Source organism: Python bivittatus, unplaced genomic scaffold (assembly GCF_059951505.1).
Source record: "Python bivittatus isolate LINGU-HERP-01145 unplaced genomic scaffold, Pbiv_v1 ctg000610_np1212, whole genome shotgun sequence".
Classification (NCBI taxonomy): Eukaryota; Metazoa; Chordata; class Lepidosauria; order Squamata; family Pythonidae; genus Python; species Python bivittatus.
The window spans coordinates 12,821,598-12,843,047 of record NW_028277088.1 but is presented as its reverse complement, the minus strand read 5'-3'; the positions used below and the strand labels follow the sequence as shown (position 1 = coordinate 12,843,047).

Genomic DNA, 21,450 nt, shown 5'->3' with positions numbered 1-21,450 from the left:
GGTTTGAAAAGGATAAATTGTGTGATGCTATTTCTCCCTGTATGTTTTGTGGACAGGAAGTCCCTGTCTCTACTGAAGAGGTACGGCATGAGCAAACAAAATAGCAAGCCAGAAAACAACAACAACGGAGTGAAACAGCATTTACAGAACAGAAGTTAATTTTGTTGCTGTTGTCAAGAGGAAATGGGTTGTGTGTGTTTTCTTAAATTGGGTGAGGTGACATCAACAACATGTCAAAATGTTGAAAGGAACAAGAAGCCACTAATGCTTTTTCTAAACAGAATTAACTAGACTAATTTTGTTTAATTAAATGTGTTTATTTTGTTGAAGCCATTTAAAACTTGCCAATCCTACAGCAGATTGAAATGGTACTCTTGGAATGGAAAAAGAGAGAACAATGCTAACCCTGGATTTTAAGCCTGGACAGTCCCAAACCTAACCGTGCAAACATTTTTGGTAAGTTTTGTTATTCAGAACTATTACGGAGTTAGTAACATTCTGTATTTTCATCCCTTAGAAATATTTGGGGGAGATAACACTAAGGGTTTGTTGTTGTTTTATTTTGCAAGTGTATGACTCAAGGTATCACTGCTTTTCTTCCATTGTTTCATTACAGCAAGATGACCCGAGTTACTGTGAGATCATTAGAGAGTAACTGACCATCCAAAGCTAAGGGACAACACATTCTGTTGCAGTAAAAGAACTAATATGACCAAGACAAGAGGTAGAAAAGCCCTTTTTCTCCATTCTATTTTTGTTCTTTAAAATGAATTCCCATTGATAAGAATGTGAAGGAAAATAACACAGCCAGCTCCAGGCTAATGGAGTTCAAGAGCCATTCAATGAACATATTGAGGGTTTGAAACATAGATGTAAGTGTTTGGAGGGACCGTGGAGATACTCTAGGTCATTGTTTTCAGACTTGGCCACTTTAAGATTTGTGGACTTCAACTACCAGAATTCCCCAGCCAGCATGCAGGCTGGGGAATTCTGGGAGTTGACGTCTACACATCTTAAAGTGGCCAAGTTTGAAAAACACTGCTCTAGTCAACCCCTCCTCATGCAACACCTACAGTATTTCTGACAGATGGCCATTCAGCTGTGTTTAAATATCTCCAACACAGGAGAGGCTCCCACCTTCTGAGAAAGTCTATTCCATTGTTGAACAGATCTTATTATTGGCTTTCTGGAACAACTCTGAACAATTCTGTTTTGTACACTACATGGCAGTTCTTTAGATACCTGAAGAGAGCTATCCATTTTTTCTTCTCCAGGCTAAACATGTCCAACACCTCCAACTTCATGGGTTTTTCTTCCAGGCTTATCATCTTGGTTGCTGTCCTCTGGACATGCTCCAGTTTGTCACTGCCTATCCTAAAATGAAGTACTCAAACCTGAATGTAATATTCTAGGTATAGTCTGACCTGTGCAGAATAGAGAGGAACAAATATGTATCTTGACTGTATTTATCTTCTGTTGCTGCAGCCTAGAGTTGCTTGTTTTACAGTTGCATCACATAGTTGGCTCACGTTCTAGCTTGTGATTTTATTTTATTTTTTTTGCAGTTGCATCATACTGTTGGCTCATGATCTAGACATTCAGATCTTTTTTGCATGTACTGTTGCCTGGCCTGGTCTCCCCAACCTGTACTCATCCCTTTGATTGTTTCTACTCAACTAAAGAGTTCTGCATTTGCTCCTCTTGAGATTCATCCTCTTGGTTTCTGTGCATTGTTCCAGTGTGGCAAGATCCTCCTGAATTATATGTCCTCCAAGGTGTTTGCTATCCTCCCAATACTTGTGTCTTCTGCAAATTTGACAATGAATGAAAATACACTGATTCTAATCAGCTGTAACACAATAAGAAAAGAACCTGTTTAGGGCCTTGCCATCTGCAGAAACACTATTGGCAGGACTTCTACATTGGCAGAATCTTTGGAGAGCAGACCAGGGATGAGCTAGATATGGTGGAATTTCTTTCTGTTAGCAGAATAGCTTGTCACATCCAAACACTCTTTAGCTACAATTTGATGGTAGGGATGGATCTCTTGGTTTAAACCAGGATGAGCATGCAACTTTGGTACTTTCATTACAATTATTGATACACGATCAAATATATATTTGCCATCACAAGGCAGCCTCCCCCAGCATGGAACCTTCCAGATGTTCCTTTCAGACATAATTCAATCATCCCCAGTTAGCTACACTGACTGGGGAAGATGTGAGATGTCATCTAGCAAAACTAGAGAAGGCCAAGTCTCAGAAGCTTCATAATGGTTGGAAACTCTCTTGGCTGTTATGGATGTTAACTAGCTGTGTAATGAAACATTTGCAAACAAACAACCTCAGAGAGCACCAAGAACTCCACAGTTCAACCCTGAATTACATATATTCTCTTCTATTAGTATGGATTTGTCAAAAACAGTTCATATCAGAAAATCTTATTGCTTTCTTGGTCCATTAGTGGAGCAATGTAGGATGGATGGTCTCGCTATCAGGTGGGCTTGCAGTTGGTTGAACTGTAGCCAGCTGAAGCCAGTGTGTGGTCTTTAATATCCATATGGAGGAAGTATGTAGTGGGATAACTCAGAGTTCTGTCCTGGGCCTAGTACTCTTCAACATCTTCATAAATGATGTAGATGAGGGAGCAAAAGGGATGTTCATACAACTTGCAGATGACACAAAGCTGTGGGGATTGTTAGCACCCTAGAAGACAAGCTCAAGTTTCAAAGCAATCTTGATAGACTTGAACGTTTGGCCTATCCAACAAAAGGCTGTTCGATGGTGAGGAATGTAAGGTTCTGCACTTAGGCAGGAAAAACCAGATGCACAGGTACAAGGTAGGCGGTACTTGGCTTAGACGTAGTTCTTGCAAGAAGGATCTGGGTATTCTGATAGACCATAGATTAAGCAGTCTATGTGGCAGCTGTCAAAAGAGACAATGCAGTTTGGGGCTGGGTCAAATGTCAAGATCGCAGGATGTGATAGTACTGGTTTACATTGTACCGATCAGACTGCACCTGCAATACTGTGTCCAGTTCTGTTGCCACAATACAAAAGGACACTGAGGAACTGGAAAGAATGCAGAGAAGAGGGACAGACATGGCAAGGAGTGTGGAGGCTAGAGGAGTAGTTAAAGGAGCTTGGTATATTTAGCCTAAAGAAGAGAAGGCTAAGGGGAGATAGAGTAGCAGTCTTCCAATATGTGAAGGGATGTCACAGGGCAGAGGGTGTGGATTACTGTCCAGAGCACTGGAGGCTGAGACAAGAACCAATGGGTGGAAGATTTCCAGAGAGAGATCCAAACCTGAAATAAGGAGGAATTTCCTGTCTGTGAGAGCTGTTAAGTAGTGAGAGCTATTAAGCAGCTATTAAGCAGAGAGCTATTAAGCACTGCTTCCTGAAGTTGTGGGCGTTCTATCACTGGAGGTTTTCAAGAAAAGATTGGACAGCCATTTCTCTGGGATGAATGAGGATTCCTGCCCAAAGCAGGAGGGTCCCCTTCCAACCCTGTGATCCTATGATCCTATGAAGCAATACTGGAACTAATGAAGCCGCTTCAGATGGGGTGAAGAGGATTGGATTGCATGATACGTGATGGAGAAGGATAGTATAAAGAGAGAGAAGGTAGTCCAAAGAAATAGGAAGGCCTGATGGCTGGTGTCTTGTCATCTGAAGAGGAGATCTGGTTCATTGGATTTTCTCTCTCTTATCTCCATTTTCTATGCCAATCATGACTATATGCCTCTCTTACCCACTTTCCAGCTAAAAGGTTCCACACTAGGTTATTTTTATTTGTAGGGGAGCTGTTCTACATTCTAGTCATTTTGGTTGCCCCCCCCCTTTTCTTTCTGGTGTTCCAATATCCCTTCTGAGGTGCAGTGAACTAAAGAGTCCACCATTTTCTAAGTGTAGCCACACTATGGATTTCTATGAGAGCAGTTTTACATTCAGTCTATTTCCTAATGACAGCTAATGTGGAAGTCACATTTATGATGGCTGCCACATGCTGGGAAATGTTCCTAGAGCAATCTACCTGACTTCAAGAACCTTTTTTTTTAATCAATCAAGGTCAGTTTGGATCACATCATAAAGTTTGGAGTTTAGGGCAAGCCTTATAGAGAAACAATTTATGAGTGTTACACAAATGGTTGTTGTATATTCTCTGTGGCCTCTGTAGAGTGGTACAAGTCCCAGCCCCAGATGACTGTATTGTTTTACATATTAATATTCATCCTTTGCCAAGGTACCATGCACCTTGAGAGCTCTGATTACGGAAGCTATGTATGAAAAATAGCAATACATGGGCTTCTTTATGAGGATTAGGAGCTTGTAAAATTAGTCTTCTTGCAACTCCTAAGAACTTCAGGAAATACTTGCCTGGGAATGCCAGAGAGAGGAAAACTTAATATGGCATTTGTAAACCTGCTTTTCTGTTTGCAGAAAGAAAAAAAAAGTGCTTTCAGAGACAAAACTTCCTGCTAAGCCAATTTATTTTTGAGATAATAGCTGGGATGGTCTAAAAGTAATGTTCTGAAGGCAAACACAGTAATTAATTTGTCACTGGAATCTGAGGGGTCCTCTTCCACAGATAGGTGATAATGAATGTTTTGCATGTAATTAGCAGGAGTAATTAGCACTTTGCTAGTAACAAATAGATTGGGTGGTACACTGCAAACACAATGAATTCTTGAACTAACCTAGGCAATTGTCTCTTGCTTGACAATGTTCCAGTTTGTTTGTTCTAAAGATTACGGCTTTGTATGCAAAGGATTCTTACCTGATCCATTTGTTTCAGGAGGAGTCATAAGATGTGTGCGTTGAAATTCCATTTAGGCATTTGCAGTGCTGAACAAAGAAATGTTCAATTTAACCAAAGAAATGAGCAAAATTGCATTGATTTTTTTTTTAAAAAAACTAGCCTTTTTGATCCAATTCCAAAAAAAACCCCTAACAGCATGAATAAAATATAAAACATTAGCAAGGGATATATAAGCAAAATCAATGCAAAAAGTGGAAAGTAAGAAGAATCAATCCACTCTAATTCAGACCACTTTAGGAAGCTGGTTCTATTAAAAAACCAAAACAAAACTCATAAGTTTCAGGAACACTTCTAAAGGTTTTAGAAATTATGGTATATGCCAGGGAAGAACATGCTGCCCTCCATATATTCAAAATAACAACTCCCAATGGGCTTGAATAGCCAGGGCCATGGCAAGCAATGGTGGGATTTCAACATGATCTGTAGAATAAATTATCCATCCAGCTTTATCCTTCTGTGGGCTAGAGTCCATTTAAATGTGACCCACAGTAGACAAATGTGTGCATGTGTGTGTACGCAAGCATGTATCTCTGTGTGCATTCGTGCATATAGACACACCAACATAAACATACAAGACTATGGAGTATAGAGGCAAAATAGTAATGTAATATATGTTTCACAATCCTTAGCAACTAGGTGAAAGCCTCTAGGTGACCATGCTAATCTTGAAAAGTTTGATGTTGATTAATCCTGGGATGGAAGGTCACCGGAAAATCCCATGGCTGTAAGATAGATTGGGAAGACGAAAAAATACCCCAGAAGAAGATAGTGGCAAATTACTTCTGTGCTGCTGCCAAAAAACCAACAAGGATATAGCATTATAGAATGTAAAGGTTAGAGACCTTACAAAATGATCTAGTCAAATGCAAAAACCCACAACCCACAGCATTCTTGACAGATGGCCATCCAGGTTCTATTTAAACACCTCCAGCAAAAGAAAACCCACCATTTTCTGAAGCAATCTGTTCTGTTATTGAACAGTTTTTGCTATTAGAAATTTGTTATCTGATGTCCTAACAAAATCTCATTTCTTTTAATTTAAATCAGTTGTTTCTTGTCTTGTTTTCTGGAATAGCTCCGAACAATTCTGCCTCTTCTCCTACCAGACAGTCCTTCGGTTCAAGACAGCTATCATGTCTTCCCTAGGATCTTCTGTTCTCCAGCTAAACATACCCAATGCCTTCAACTGTTCCTCATAAGTTTTTGTCTTCAAGGTTTTTTTTTTTTTTTAATCATATTGCTTGTTGTCCTCTGGTTATGTTCTAATCTGTCAATGTTCTTCCTAAATTGCATTACTTCAATATTCGGTAGAGTGGAATGATGACTCTTTTGATCCATGAACTCCCCAAGAATAGACCTTGACCTGAAGACTTTATAGAGATGTGGAAATGGGGGTGTTATAGAATCCTAGGAATTCTGGTGGCCTATTTTCCAAATCTGTGTGAAGCCCCTCAAAATCACAGTTGTCCAAGTCTATGCCCCAATGACTGATGCAACGGAGCTTGAAATAGAGGGTTTCTATGCCAGTATCGAAAAACTTTGAAGCAAGTGTCCCCCCCAAAAACATCATTTACATACTGGGTGAATTTAATGCAAAAGTTGGCAACCACGCAGAAACAGGTATCACTGGCAGTTTTGGACTTGGGGAAAAGAATGATGCAGGCAATTGTTTGGTACACTTTTGCCGTGAAAATTGATGTTGATTCATGAATACCTGGTTCAAACAGCACAAGCGTTGCTTATACACTTGGACCTCACCAAATAAACTGCACCGTAATCAGATCGACTAGGTCCTATGCAGCCATCAATGGACCAGTTCAGTCCTCAATGTCAAGGCATATCTAGGAGTCGATTGTGGTTCAGATCATGAATTGTTGGAGGCTAAGATCAGAGTCCAATTTGCCACATCAAAAAGACAGCAACATCAAAGAAGTTTGACATCACCAAAGTCCTTTCCAAGTATGCAGTTGAGGTGAAAAATAGGTTTGAACTGCTGGACACTGCTGAGAAGATGCCTGATAAACTGTGGCAGGAAATTAAATTGACCATCACTGAAGCAGCAGTTCAACACAAACCATACAAGAAGCCAGAGAAAAAGTGCAAGCAGCTCTCAGATGAAACCATCAGAATGGCTGAGCGAAGAAGAGCAGCCAAAGCAGCAGGCAAATGGGAGGAAACAAGGAGATTGAATGCAGATTTCCAAACAGCAGCAAGGAAAGATAGCTAAGCTTACTGGGACCAGCATTGCAAGCAGCTAGAAGAGGACTGCATGAAGGGCCACACCAGGAATGCATTTGCCCAAGTCAAAAGTATTCGAACACCATTTAGTGCTCATAAAAGCATCATCAAAAATAAGCAAGGGAAAGAACTGTCTGACCAACAAGGTGTCAAGAACAGACGGCGAGAATAGACAGAAGAGCTGTATGCCAGCAGCAAAGAGACCCAGCCTCCTCGGGATGATGAGGGAAGGGAAGCAGAAGTAGAACCGTCCTTCAGGAAGAAGTCATGTGGGCTGTGAGCCAACTGCCAAACAACAAGGCCCCAGGTGTTGATACCATCTCTGCAGAATTCTTGTGGCCTGTACCCCCGCAACCATCACAACCTTGTGCCAGAAAGTTCAAAGATCAGTGTTCATTCCATTGCCAAAAAAGGGCGACTCCAAGGATTGCTCCAATTACCGCATCATTGCCCTCATCCCTCACACTAGCAAGATTCTCCTTAAGATCATACAATGATGTCTGGTGCCGACCATTGAAAGAGAATTACCAGATGTTGAAGCTGGCTTCAGAAGGAGCTGTGGCACTTGTGACTATGTTGCAACTCTACTCTGGATCATGGAAAAATCTCAAGAATATCAAAAGAACATCTACATCTGCTTGATTGACTACAAGAAAGCCTTCGATTGTGTTGATCATGACAAGCTGTAGAGAGCCCTAGAAGACCTGGGGGTGCCAACACATCTGGTCAAGTTGGTGCAGTCACTCTGCACAAATCAGGAAGCCACTGTGCAAACACCATAGGGAGACATTGATTGGTTCAAGATAGAGAAAGGAGTGTGGAGAGGTTGCATTCTTTCACCTTTCTTGTTCAACCTGTATGCCAAACTGTTCATGAGGAAGCTGGAACTAGAAGAATCAAAAACTGGAGTAAATATTGGTGGAAGGAACATCAGCAATCTTCAGTATGCTGACAATACAACTCTCCTCTCAGAAACCAAAGAAGGCCTGAAACATCTGATCAAAAGGATTAAAGAAGAAAGCGAAAAATTTGGCCTCTTCTTGAACATCAAAAAGACTAAGCTCATGACCACTGCGAGGAATGGAAATGTCAGAATAACAACTGATGGTGAAGAGATTGAATGCGTGCAAGAATTCACTTTCCTAGGATCGCAGATTGATCAAAGCAGCGAATGCAGTCCAGAAATAAAGCATTGAATCACACTGGGTTACACAGCAATGATGAGCATGAATCGAATATGGAAAAGCAAGGACATCAGCCTGGCAACTAAATGCAGATTAGTCCGCACTATCATGTTTCCCATAGCTACCTACAGCTGTGAAAGTTGGACCATGAAAAAACTAGACAGGAGGAAAACCGACTTGTTTGAGTTGTGGTGTTGGAGAAGGCTCCTATGCATTCCTTGGACAGCAGAGGTGACAAAGAAGCAAGTTCTGGAGTGTATAAAACCAGAAATTTTGCTGGAGGGCAAAATCACAAAATTCTGCCTTACTTATTTTGGCCATGCCATGCGATCAAACTCATTGGAAAAGGCAGTTATGCTCAGAATAGTCAGTGGTAAAAGGAAATGAGGCTGCCCAAAAGCATGGTGACACCATCAAAGCTGACACCAACCAGAGCATAAAACAACTGAAGGAAGCTGTACAAGATCAGAAAATGTGGAGAGGGCTGGTCCATAGAATCACTAAGAATCAGACACGACTGAATGGATAACATCATCGTCATATACCTAGGCCTAATACGCACAGCTAGAAGGCATAAAATGTAACATATCTGCAAAACAAACATTATAGGTAGTGACAATAAAGTGTGACTAGTGGCTCCAGGATGTTTGAGAAATGAATAAAGGGAAAATTGTGGTGATTAAATTGTACTAAGAATAACCATTGGCTTCATGTGTCGTCAGCTGTCAGGGACAATATTATAGTTCAACCAAGTAAACCAGGGGCCTCCATTTTAATATGCAGACCAAATACTTCAAGACATGGAGGTTTTCTTTTAAAAGAATCCATTGCTAGAAGGAGTTTCTCCTACAGAGCTCCACCAAGTCCGTTAACTTGCAGGGATTTCTTCAGTCAACCAGTTGCCATTAAATCTTAACATGGCTTCTAAATAGACAAGCTTCTTAGTTAAGCTTTCAAATCAGATAAAAATAACCACAATAAAGCCAAACATACCATTCTCCCTTACAGTGAAAGCTTACAGCTGCAAATACTGATTTCCTGGCTTAACCTTGATCTTGCTTTATTGGAATAAGGGGGAAAAAAAATTGAGTTAGTTGCATATTTAGGGAGCTGATTTTATTGGGAGGGGAGATGTGTAATTTCAATGCAGGAAAATGTCAGCAAATAGAATTTTTCAGATTTTTCCATCTGATAGCAATATGTCTCCACTCCCAATATATGGACTTTTTTTTTTTTTGATATACAACATTTTCTTTTTAGCTGCATTTTCCAGTCAACCTGCCTTGGCCTCCAGCCATACAACCATGGGCTGTTGGACTCGTTGGATTGGTGTTTGGCATGCAGTGGTGATAAGTATCATACAAATTTAAGAAAATAAGAGGATAACTGCTGGTTCATGCCAAAATCCCATGTAGTTTGGGCCAGCTAAAGGCATTTGGAAAACTTACAAGCACAGACAGGAAGTAATAGTTCTCTTCCACTGTTGGTTCCAAGTCTTTGGTATTTACATACGCTGCCTGGGCTTCAGGGGACCACACATTATCTTCCAGGCATCAGTCTAAACTGGAGCTCATCATATGTCTGAAGCTGAACTGTGTCCCATTGGCTGAAACTACTATTTTATTTACTTACTTACATACGTACTAAGTCCTATCTTGTCGTTCCTATCAACAAAGGCTCTCCACAATGAGAGGATTAAAAACAATACATACATAACAAAAACAGAATGACAACTTCAATAAACTTCATGCCAGAGGAATCCTATACTAGAGGAAACCTATACCATTGTGGGTGGAATTTCCATTCATGATTTCATGTTCTTCTGAAATCACCAGGTTTTTAATGGCTTTTAAGAAAGTTAACAGAGAGGGAGCCAGCCTAATCTTGAGGAAAATGCTGTTCCTAAAAGAGGGAACTGTGACTTAGAAAGCTTGTTCCTGAGATACCTACAGATGATACTCCATTAAGAGATGGACCTGGAGAGAGCCCGCTCTTCTATATCTTTGTGTGTGTGTGTGTGTTTTAGTTTACACAGCATAGCCATGAGCCATGACTTACAACCATAATGTCTGGAAACATTTATCATGCTAAATCAAAAGCAAGCAAACCACATCACAAATGAACCCAACGTGTGAACTTCACTTGCATGGATTTATTCCAGCTCTCATGTTGTACATGTACTAATTTCAACTGTGTTACTTGGCCATCACACAAGAGGAACATTCCATGGTCCATATCAATCCAATGTGTCCCCTTGCCCTGGCCTCATGACTTGAGAATTGGACAGGACAATGTATCAGTAGAATAAATCAGTTTTTTTTAAAGAATGAAAAGGATTCTAACTAGTAGCTAAGAAAGAGAAAACTGAAATTTTCTAAACTAAATTTTGTAAATTAAATCATTTTGCTTTCTCCTGCCCACATAAGAGTCAACACCATTAGCTCATAGCAACAGAGACCAGTTTTGTTTGCAACTGAAATCCCTTGTTCCTTGTTAAGTATGTTGGCTGATGCTTGCCAACAGAAGAGTCTAAAACAGTGTTTCTCAACCTTGGTTGTTTGAAGATGTGTGGACTTCAACTCCCAGAATTCCCCAGCCAGCATGCTGGTTGAGGAATTCTGGGAGTTTAAGTCCATACATCTTCAAGCGGCCAAGGTTGAGAAACACTGGTCTAAAACATTAATCTGCTCTCTTATTGTATAGGTCTCATTTAGAAAGTAGCTGAGCTTGTCAGAGACTTTTTAATACTCCAGTAGCATCAGGAAATGAAACCAACAAGAGCTGATTACTAGAACCTTGTTATTAAATCTCTCTTACCCTAATTGACAATTTCCAGCCATCAAGGGAAAATGATGTTTATACTTTGTTGGGTAAAGATGGGCTTACATTTTGTCTATTAATGGGATATTTTCCAAAACTAAAACGTCCTTGAGTTTTTGTGCCTCGGGGTGAAGGTATTCTGTATAACTGCCCTCCCACACAATCTTTCTTTTCTTTTTATTTGTGCTTTTGGAAACAACAACAGAGTAAACCCGTCAGTTCACAGAATAAACCTGCAAATCACCAGGAAGATGAATGCTTCATAAAACAGAACTGTTGGATTGGTATCCCAGTCAAATGATGGGAAAGCAGATGATGCTCAAAGTAGACATTTCTTTGGACCGGTCCAAAGTCAGCTGCATCTCTCCCCCACCCCACCCCTCATTTCCAGTGTTTTGGACAGGCTCACTATAGTCGACTGTACCCACAGGACAAACTTGTTCTGCAGCTGATGACTGATGCTCTGCCCCACAGCCAAGACTGCACTACAGAGAGTCTCCTATGATTTCTAAGAGGAACAGAGAAACTGATTAGATGTGGCTCTTACAACCAGAGGCATCTTTATGCTGGGAAGGAAAGCAAGGCAAAGAGAAGATGTGTTTGCAACTATATCACAAGTGGGATCTTCTTGCAATGCATTTACTTTTATTCACACCTTGTTTAATGAAGAACTCTGAAATGAGAGGTTCTGGAGATGATCATTTGCATTTGTCCTGAGACACCAGCTTGCCCGAGCTCTTGCTTGGAATTTGACGTCCACATGTACTGAGAGGTTGGGGCTCTGCAACTACGGGTAGTCCTTGGTTAACTATGGTAACTGGGACCGGAATTTCCATCACTAAGCGATGTGGTCGTAAAGCGCAACGTCATGTGATTGCGTCACTTAGTGATGGCAATTCCAGCAGTCCCCATTATCATTGTTTAGTGAAGATTGCAGGTTGTTAAGCAAGTCCCAGGTGGCTTGTAAGCAGCTGGCAGACAGGTTAGTGACTGCTGCTGGGTGGGGAAGGGTGCACGGGTGGTCCACGAGGTGGCTGCTACTACGTAGATAGGGGAGACTCTGAGCAACTTACTGGAACTGACTTTGCTTGTGGGAAGCTGGCAGGGAAGGTCGCAAATGGCGAGCATGTGACCACAGGACACTGCAATCATAAGTGTGAGATGGTTGCCAAGCACCCAAATCACAATCATGTGACTGCGGGGGTGCTAGGACGGTGGGAACTTGAAGGATTGGTCATAAGTACCACTTGTTCAGTGCCATTGTAACTTTGAAAGGTTGCTGAACGAGCAGTTGTTAAAGGAGGACTACCTGTACCTGAAATGTTGCTTGCTTTTTATTTATTCACCTGCTTGCCTTTTTTGCATTTATAATATCTGCCTTTCTTCTAGACATCATACATAGTATCCTTCTCCCATCTTCACAATATCCCTCTGAGTTAGGGATCCTTCCTTCCTTCCTTCCTTCCTTCCTTCCTTCCTTCCTTCCTTCCTTCCTTCCTTCCTTCCTTCCTTCCTTCCTACCTACCTACCTACCTACCTACCTACCTACTTTTACTGGCACAGCGCAAGAAATTGGTTCGGGCTGGGGCAGGAGAGTGAAGAGGCACTTCTGATAGAAGATCAATAATTGAGAAGCCACTAGTCAGTGATGAGGGTATAGCAACAGTGGCTTTGCTTTTGTGAATCAACTTAAATCACTATTGTTATGTTGTTCATCTGTAAGACAAATAAGCCTGTCTCATAGGACAACCCTTCCATGTTCATTTATATGTGGAAACAGATGCACTGATTTTGGGAAAAAAAAACATTGGGAATTTCTCTAACCTCCATGTTAGGTACAAAACCCCTAAGAAATTTTGCAGCAATAGGGTGAGAATGCAGGTGTGCAAGAGAAAATGCAGGTTTTCAAGAGACCTTAATAGCTCACCTGAACAGTTAAATTCGTAAGATTGTTACTGTGGGAAAAATAGGAGGTGGGAACATTATGTATACTGCATTAGTCGTACAAAAGGTGGGAAATCCTCCTCCTCCTCCTCCTTCTCCTCCTCCTCCTCCTCCTCGGACAATACCCTTAACACCATCAAACAACATCTGCCTGTCCCAGATCCTTGGGAAGGACTCAGGTGGATAAAAATGCCGAATCCAGTCTAAATATCTGGCTGACTGTGTGACCAACCATAATAATAATAATTTCAATAGACTAGAGATTCTAAGTGTTTGTTTATCTTCCAGGCCTGAAAGAAAAGCCAGGTTTTAAGGGCTTTTAAAAATAAGATCAGGGTGGGAGCCATGCTCATTTCAGGGTGGATGCTGTTCGAGAGGGCAGGAGTGGTGACACAGAAGGCATGCTTCCTGGATCTCATCAGTTGACATGATTTTATCGAACTGACTCGTTGCACATTCATTCATTTATATTTTTTTTATTTGATCAATTGGTTGATTTTGGCACTGCCTGACTTTAGATTGACTCTGGGTTTTTTACTGGGTTTGTGGTGAGACCCTGTCATTATCCTGGCATAGAGCTTGGAGCAATTACTCAGGGCCCTCTTTGAAAGTGGTCCTGCTGCTATTTCGGTAGCCATGAGGTGTTGGGTTGAGTATTACAGCATTATCTTAGTCCTCATGTTGAGGCATAGTATGAACAGCCAAATTCAAATTCAAATTTATTTCCTTGCAGTCAGTGATTAGCAAAGGAAAAAAAGAACCTTCCGGAAGCAGTGGCCAAATATAACAAAGACAGCATATCAATCATTTAAAACCTAAAACATTAAGATTTAAAAACTGGAGAAAGATAAGAATTAAATGTTGTCAAACAGTATAACACATAAGATAAAATAGAAACAGAATAAAATAGGAATACAGTTTGGTTGTGGCGTGCTTTGTGAACATGTTATACATGAACACAGATTGAGGATTTAGCAACTTGTGGGAACACGGGTATTGCGTGATACGGTGCACCTCTAATGTTCCAGCTATGACTGTTGTTGCTTCTGAAGCCAAGGCAGCACCATCAGGCACAAAGGAAAAGATTCAGAAGACCATGGGGGCGGGGAGTTGTAACTTATATAAAAGTTCAAGAAATTGTAAGGGAATGCTGGAGGGTTGATTGGAGAAACATGGAGAGAAGGAATCCATTCACCGTGTAATATTTTGTTGCAGATTTATCTCTTGTGTCTTTGTCTCAAGTTTGAAACTTTTCAGCCAGACAGCCCTATAGTAAGGAAAAAACAATCTCAAATTTAAGCCCAGTGAATGGGAAGACTTTCCATTTGAGATTAGGCCCCTAAATACTGATTTTAAATAAAGAACTGCTGGGATGGGGGTGGAGGACTTATAAGATCTCTGTTTTGAGAAAAAAATTACTCACTCCTTAGAAGAATGAAGCAACAAAACACGTTGCCAAGGGGTATTTTGCAACCCCAAATACCACTGGAGATATTCAGGACAAAACAAGACAAGACATATACATCTATTATGGATGATTTAGGAAGAAGGCTGTAGGAAATTGATGCACATGACCAATGGGAAGCATGAGGGAGTAAGCAGTTGCATCAGACTGCATGTATATACTTTCCTCAACCTTGTTTCTGCCTGCTAGAAAACACGTCATTTACTGGATTTCTACACTCCATGCTACAGTTGCATCAAATCTCCTTCCAGTGAAAAACAGCCCAGCATATTTAGAAGATGTGCATGGATTATAGATAATCCACCTAATTGGAGTGCTCTGACTCTTGGAGGCACATCACACCACCTTGAGAACAGCAACTCGTGGGTATGTGCTGCAAATCCCCAGCAGCCGTTGCTACCTTGTGCTGGTCACAATGGCTGCTGGGGATTTGCATCACATGCACACAAGTTGCTGTCCTCAAAGTGTACCCTGCTTCTCTTCAGGGGAGGAGCTACCTTGTGCAGGAGCTCCTCCCCTGAAGAGAAGCAGGGTACAATTTCGTTGTCTAGAGGTATTTTGAAGAGCTGCTTTGCTGGGCTGTTGGGTGGGTTGATGGGCCCCTTCAATCTCTGTGCACAAACTTTTATTCAGATGGAGATATTACTGTATTGTTGTTGTTGTATAATAATAATAAAGTTTTATGCGGATAGAACATTTTCTGTAGGATAATAATACCCAACACATTCACATGGGTTGAAAAGTATTGTTCTTACTACAACTTTGAATCCTAGATTACCATTATTATATAGGTGGAACACTGAGAACATGTTTTGATCAATCCAGAGCAGATTAAGAGCATTGAAATCCTGTTCCACAGTTTTCAGTTTTAGCTACGATTGTATTCTGATTATTGGGAGGGATAGGAAAATAGTCTTGTGGATGGAACACCAAGATTGGACTTCAGGGTAGACAACCAGGGTCCCAAGAGCATGGGGAACCTGAATGATCACCCAATGGGCAATCAGAAACAGCCTTTATGTCAATTTACAGCTTTTTATTCTTATTACATGCTGGATGGGTAAGTACAAATATTTATTTTATTACTTTACTATGGTAAGTACAAATATTTATTTTACTACTTTACTATAAAAGGGTGCTTTTTTTTGGTACAATGTATTGTTTTTCATAATGATATGATTTGCAAGAAATAATGTCTATGCATTTTAGCTGCACATCCCATAGATGTTTAAACATGATGAATCCCAGCTCAGATGACTGAATGGAGCACTGTTGTTTTTAATGGTAAGTTTAAACTCTTCCAACACCTCCCTTTTTTGATTCTTTAATCTAGAAATATCTCATTGGCTGGTGCAGTTAAATTCTCAAGTATAATGGTATTTATGGCAGTGTATCCATATTAAACTTCTCCTCCATAGAAGTGGTGAATTCCTGAGAAGTTGCTGGAGCAGTCATGGGTGGTCTGCAGCCCATGAATGATATGAAATCCCCAGGATCCCATTTGAACCTCCCAGCATCCTGAGAATGCACCACTGAAATTCAAAGGCAATATTGTAGAACTTCTGTGGCATAATTTTGGCCTGCCTTTAAACTTCTAATGAAGTTAAGGGTGAGAATGAGAATGGTTTACTTTGTGCTCTCATCCCTATTCTTAAAACCCCATGGAAGTCTAAAAAAATTAATGAAAAAATTGGCCACAGCTCTTACGCCAACATGACTATCCTTGGTTGGGTAACAGGTGGCTGAGTTCTGGTCCCCATATTTGTGCTCGAGGAGAAACACACATTTGATATTAGTCTTTTGAAAATAAGTTTATCTGCCAGATGCATAATACGTACAAATATTTTTACTACATCTGATTCTTATCAGATCTGGACTACAGAAAACAAGATGTCCTTTTTACTACCATCTAAGAATCTTCTGGATTTTTGGAGTCCAGATCTAGTAGGCCTATTTTTCCACACACGGAAAATAATAGGGCTGAAGAGAAATATCATTTTTCTTTCTTAAAGCTGGAGTGAAAAGATGGAAATCAGAACAGAAGAAGCTATCGAGGGTGGAGACAAAGAGCCTTTCCAAAATTGCAGATTTTAGCATGACCCTATTCTTGTTGGGTCAGTATAATGTCTTGCTAGTATAATGATGCACTGTCCTCATTCTCATTGCTATTCTCTGTCTTTCACTGGTGCGTTGTCTGCAGGGTTGGCTGTGGCCAAGGCAGTATTTGAAGGCACCGCTGGGTTGTTGAATAGCCAATGGTATGTCTGGCTTGTCTTCCCTCCTAAGGTATCTTAGCACAATGTGGGGACAGATATTTATCAATGACAATCAAGACTTAACCTTTCAAATGGGGTGGGGGGTGTTTAAGGAGGAAGGATCAGGTGCTAGACAGTTTGGAGAATGGATGGATAAAGTTCTGTGGCATGAGGACATATTGGGGAAAAACTGGGATTTCTAGTTCAATCTGATGATATTTTAAACAACTAATAATAGCTAAAAGGTGGGACTGCAGAAATACCTAGCGTGGTCCAGGAGATTGGAAGCGATGGGTTGAAGAGAAGTAGGATTGCAGTTGGAGAGTGAAGATTGGCCAAGATACAGATAAAGACTAGGAAGATTGTTGATAATATACCTGAAATCTGCTAGCATTTAAAAAGAATTCTGGAGAATTGTACTTCAATCCACAGCATTCAAAAGATATAAGCTGTAATGTACTACTCTTATTGGAAGATGCAGTAGTATAATATTCAAGAAAAAAAATCTTCCCTTTTTAGCCTTGGGAAAATAAACTTGTTAGATGACTTAGAATGTTTATGTGCAATTTATGTTTATGACTAGAGAAGAGGCAAGATATTTATCATTTGGGGATGGATTAAGAATGATTTAATTATGGTGCAATAAAGGAATGCACTTAAGTGACCCTTTCAAGTATAGCTGGGAACCTGGGGCTCTCCAGCCGCTGAGCATCTCTCTCCATTGGGCATGCTCGCTAGTCTTGCTAGGAGTTGTAGTTCAGCAACCTCTGGAAGAATGAATACAGATTCCACAGAGATTCTGACTTAACTATAGTGCCTCTCCTTTCAATTCATTTATTCAGTTTAATATTGGCATAAGTGCAAGGAAGGGATATGATCAAACTATGGAGTAGCCCCACCACCCCATCTTCAGGGATGTAAAAAAAATCAAGACAGTGGCTGCAACTGTGCAAGGGAAGCCCTGTCCCTTTTTATGTATGTACATGTGTTTATTTTTTTTTTTACGCCCACCCTCGCAGATTCTGATTCCATTTGAACACTCCAGGAATTATTTTCAATAAAATGTTTGTTAAAACTTAAATAAAAAAAAACACAGACTCCGAAAAGTTTAGTTTGAAGAGTTTAAGCAAAATAGATAATTGAGCATCTATTTTGTCTTAATCGTCACTAGAACACAGTGTTCTGAATATCTATGTTATTAAATAAGTACAAATTGAATTGTACAATTTGAAGTGTTATTAGCCACAATTCTAATTAGCCACAATTCACACAATTCTAATTTTGTGGATGGATGAAATATTATTAATTATTATTAACTTATTATACTTTTATACCACCACCTCAGTTTATAAAATAATCATCAAAAAATAGATAACTGATAAAAATGTCCACAGTAAATGTAAATAAATTAAAACAACTAATAACTAATCAAAATTATCCCACAAGGATAAAATATTGTACTGATTATGATGAAAAATAAATAAAACAAATCATAACAAAACCAAATGAAAATAATATCAATAATTAAATCAACTTTACATAATTCAGTCAATGAAAGGCAGAACAGATTCATCAACCAAATGGTCTTCCAAAAAGTTTCATGTTAGAAGGGACGGAGCAAGAGGGAAGGTACTGTATTTTTCCATCTATAAGGCGCCCCCATGTATAAGACGATCCCCACTTTTCCAACCCAAAATTAAGAAATCAATATTTTAAAGATAAAGCAGAACACATTTTTATTTAGTAATTAGGTAACATTTACATGATACACTCAGTGGGAGGAGGTCCAAACTGTCTCTCTGCAGCTCTATTTCCATGCTCTTTTGCATAATTGATTACATTCAATCACGAGTGAAACTGCCAATAGCTTGTCTCTGCAAACAGGCTTCCTCCAATTGGTTTGTTCAGCATCAGCTGACATCAGTTACATAAGGCTCGTGACTGGAGGAAGTCTGTTTGCAGAGACAAAGTATGGGCAGTTTCACAACCATGCGGTGCTCTCCTCGGCTTACTTCCTTGCATAAGACGCCCTTCAATTTTTACTGTAACGATTTTAGAAACAAGTATCGTCTTATAGATGGGAAAATACGGTATTCCACAACATGCATTGCACATGATGCATGTAAAAAATGAGGAGGGATTCCATTGCACAGTCCCTGTTCTTCTTAATAATAATAATAATAACCCCTTAAGAACTGAGGCCAACCGATGGGCACAAGTCTCTTACATTTCATCCATATATTCCATATCCAGGTCTACCCCTCTGCCCTTTTGTTTTTACTTGGAGATGGTATATCTGATGACTGTTGACATAGGTTGAAGAACTAAGACTGGTGATCACCAACTCTATGTTAGACTTCCATTCCATGCTGGTTATGTATTCTAGGAGTTTAGGCCCATCACATGTGCGAAACACCCAACTGGGGAAACTTTGAGGCAAAGTTTGCATATCCTTCAAATTTCTTGAAAATGCAGTGACTTAAATGTTTCCTAATTATTATTTTTCTTAATTAGTTTTCATGACTCAAAGTGCCATTGTTAGAGTCAAAATAAGGCAAAAATAGAACTTCCGAGATTACCTCGTTTTAGGCTTAGCTTCTTTCTCTTCTGCCCTATATAGATATTCTCTCTCTCTCTCTCTCTCTCTCTCTCTCTCCAAAAATGTCATTAATCTCACAAATACTGATATGTGTATGTGTATGATGAAAACTATGCCACTTAAATAAAAGACTCTCTCTGCTGACTGATCAAAGTCTTGGATAATTGTGCTGTCTGAATGATAGCTTTACTGTTTAGCTAATCAAACTGTAAATTTGATATGATGCTCTTTTTAGATGTTTCTTCAAACCCTATCAGTGTTTGCTACTAATTGTGGAATTCACTCAAAGGCTAATGATACCGCATTACTCCGCTGATTAATTTCTCAGCTAAATCAACCTGTGAGGAAACATGGCAGAAAGGAGCACTGTATAGGTCACCTTGAATGAAAGTTGGGATATCAATCTAAAGAACAAATAAATAAATGAATAATCTGGACAGAAGTTTGCCATTGAAAGCAGACCACTAGTTACAGGAATTTAAAGTGTGGTTTGTCCAAATCAGTTCACAGACAAAACAATACACTTGTAGTTTATTATTATTTTTTAGAAGAATGATGTGATGTGATTTTTTGTATGATTATAATTTGATAAAGCAGTATGCTACTCCATCCAGAACATCTATAAAATGGCTGATAGATTCAACACAGGACGTTTATGCAATTCGCTTTCTTTTTTTTTTAAACTAAGAACTAATTTCACCCATCCTCAAGCTATCAAAAATATTTTCAGAGGGTCAGAAAATGCTGTCTGAGCTTTTTAAAATGTAAATATTTTTAAATATTTTGGGCAACTAATTGCTTTCTAGACAGGAACAAGGTCATCATGGTTGTAAATCACACTTAAGACAAAACTGCTGAATTATTTTTCCTCCTGTACAATGTAAAGTTAGGAATGTCCTATCAGAGAACAGAAATATTTCCTTAAAAAGGAGGAGAACTAGTGAAAATTTAAAGTAGTTTACTTGGCTAAGGAACAGAGAATTCCTATCACTACTCCCCCATCCTTCCTTCTCCTCCAAAACAGATGTTTGTGTATGTAATATGCCTCTCATGACTATCTGGCAGCCATCTGATGGTGGACTATGATCCACAAAGCACATAATCCTACATAAGTTAATATTTTAAGATACCATTCTGGTATCTCTTGTATGGTCCACCTTGATCACTCAGTAACTGTTTTCACTTGCTTTGTGTGCATATATGAAGTATTTATTTTCATTTCACAATTTTACTGAATTCCTGAAGATTGAGATAATTGTGACCTTTCTACACACTTTCTTTATATACAGGGAAAAGGTGAATTTAGTGCTGTGGTCTATGTAGAATCCTTTCAGGATTTTAGGCAAAGGCAAGTAAGTAAGCTAGCTTTTTATTTGCAAGTTATAGATCAATAAGATCCAATCTGGAGCTAATCTGGGGGAAAGAAGTAACTGTTTAGAAGGCTTGATACAGCACACGGATTGTAGCACAAGCAAGAAACTGGGGTCAACAGTATATAGAAGCAGAAAGTATGAACAGGTTAATTTGGCTCTTTGTCCATCTATCTTAGCCCTAGCATTGCAAATTTCCCAAGCACTATGCAAAGTTGCGTGACTCTCAGTCTGATGAATTTTGTAATTTTAACTAAAGGCCTTATCAGTTGTGGTTGGGATCTGCCCTGGTAGAATGTTTGTTAAGCTTCTCAAGACCATGAGATGTCCATTTTTTTAAAAAAAGAGGAACAGCTATGATTGTTTCTTTTTTACAAAAACAAAGGAAAATGGAAGGAAATGTTTCATTTTATTTTCCCTTACATTTAGCACTTTGATTGATAATGGGATTATAAATCTTAATGGGATGTATAAGTTTGCATAGGAGTTAGATTCTTTTTAAAAAAAAGTCCTAAGAGTTGGGAAACTTCCAGCCTATTTCAATAGTTGGTCTTGGTTAAAGTGAGTGCTGAAAACACCTTTTGACTTAAAAGCTCGTATTCTCTGTGAACTTTCATCCAAAAATATTCTAATAGTTAATCCCGCCCCCATGCGATACCTGATGAGAGTTCTATCAGCCTATTTTCTTCATGGATAAACTACTTCATGTGGCCAGTGAAATACAGTGTGTTCAAAATGAACAAGTAAATGTCTC

General features: G+C 39.5%; 1 long non-coding RNA gene across 1 annotated transcript; it reads left to right on the top strand.

Annotated features, from left to right (window-relative positions):
* The first annotated feature begins 213 nt into the window (after positions 1-213).
* LOC148214566 (uncharacterized) lies at positions 214-14,790 on the top strand. The gene is made up of 3 exons (XR_015797780.1): positions 214-456; positions 617-724; positions 11,269-14,790. It is a non-coding gene; the product is annotated as an uncharacterized LOC148214566 (long non-coding RNA).
* Positions 14,791-21,450: the final 6,660 nt, after the last annotated feature.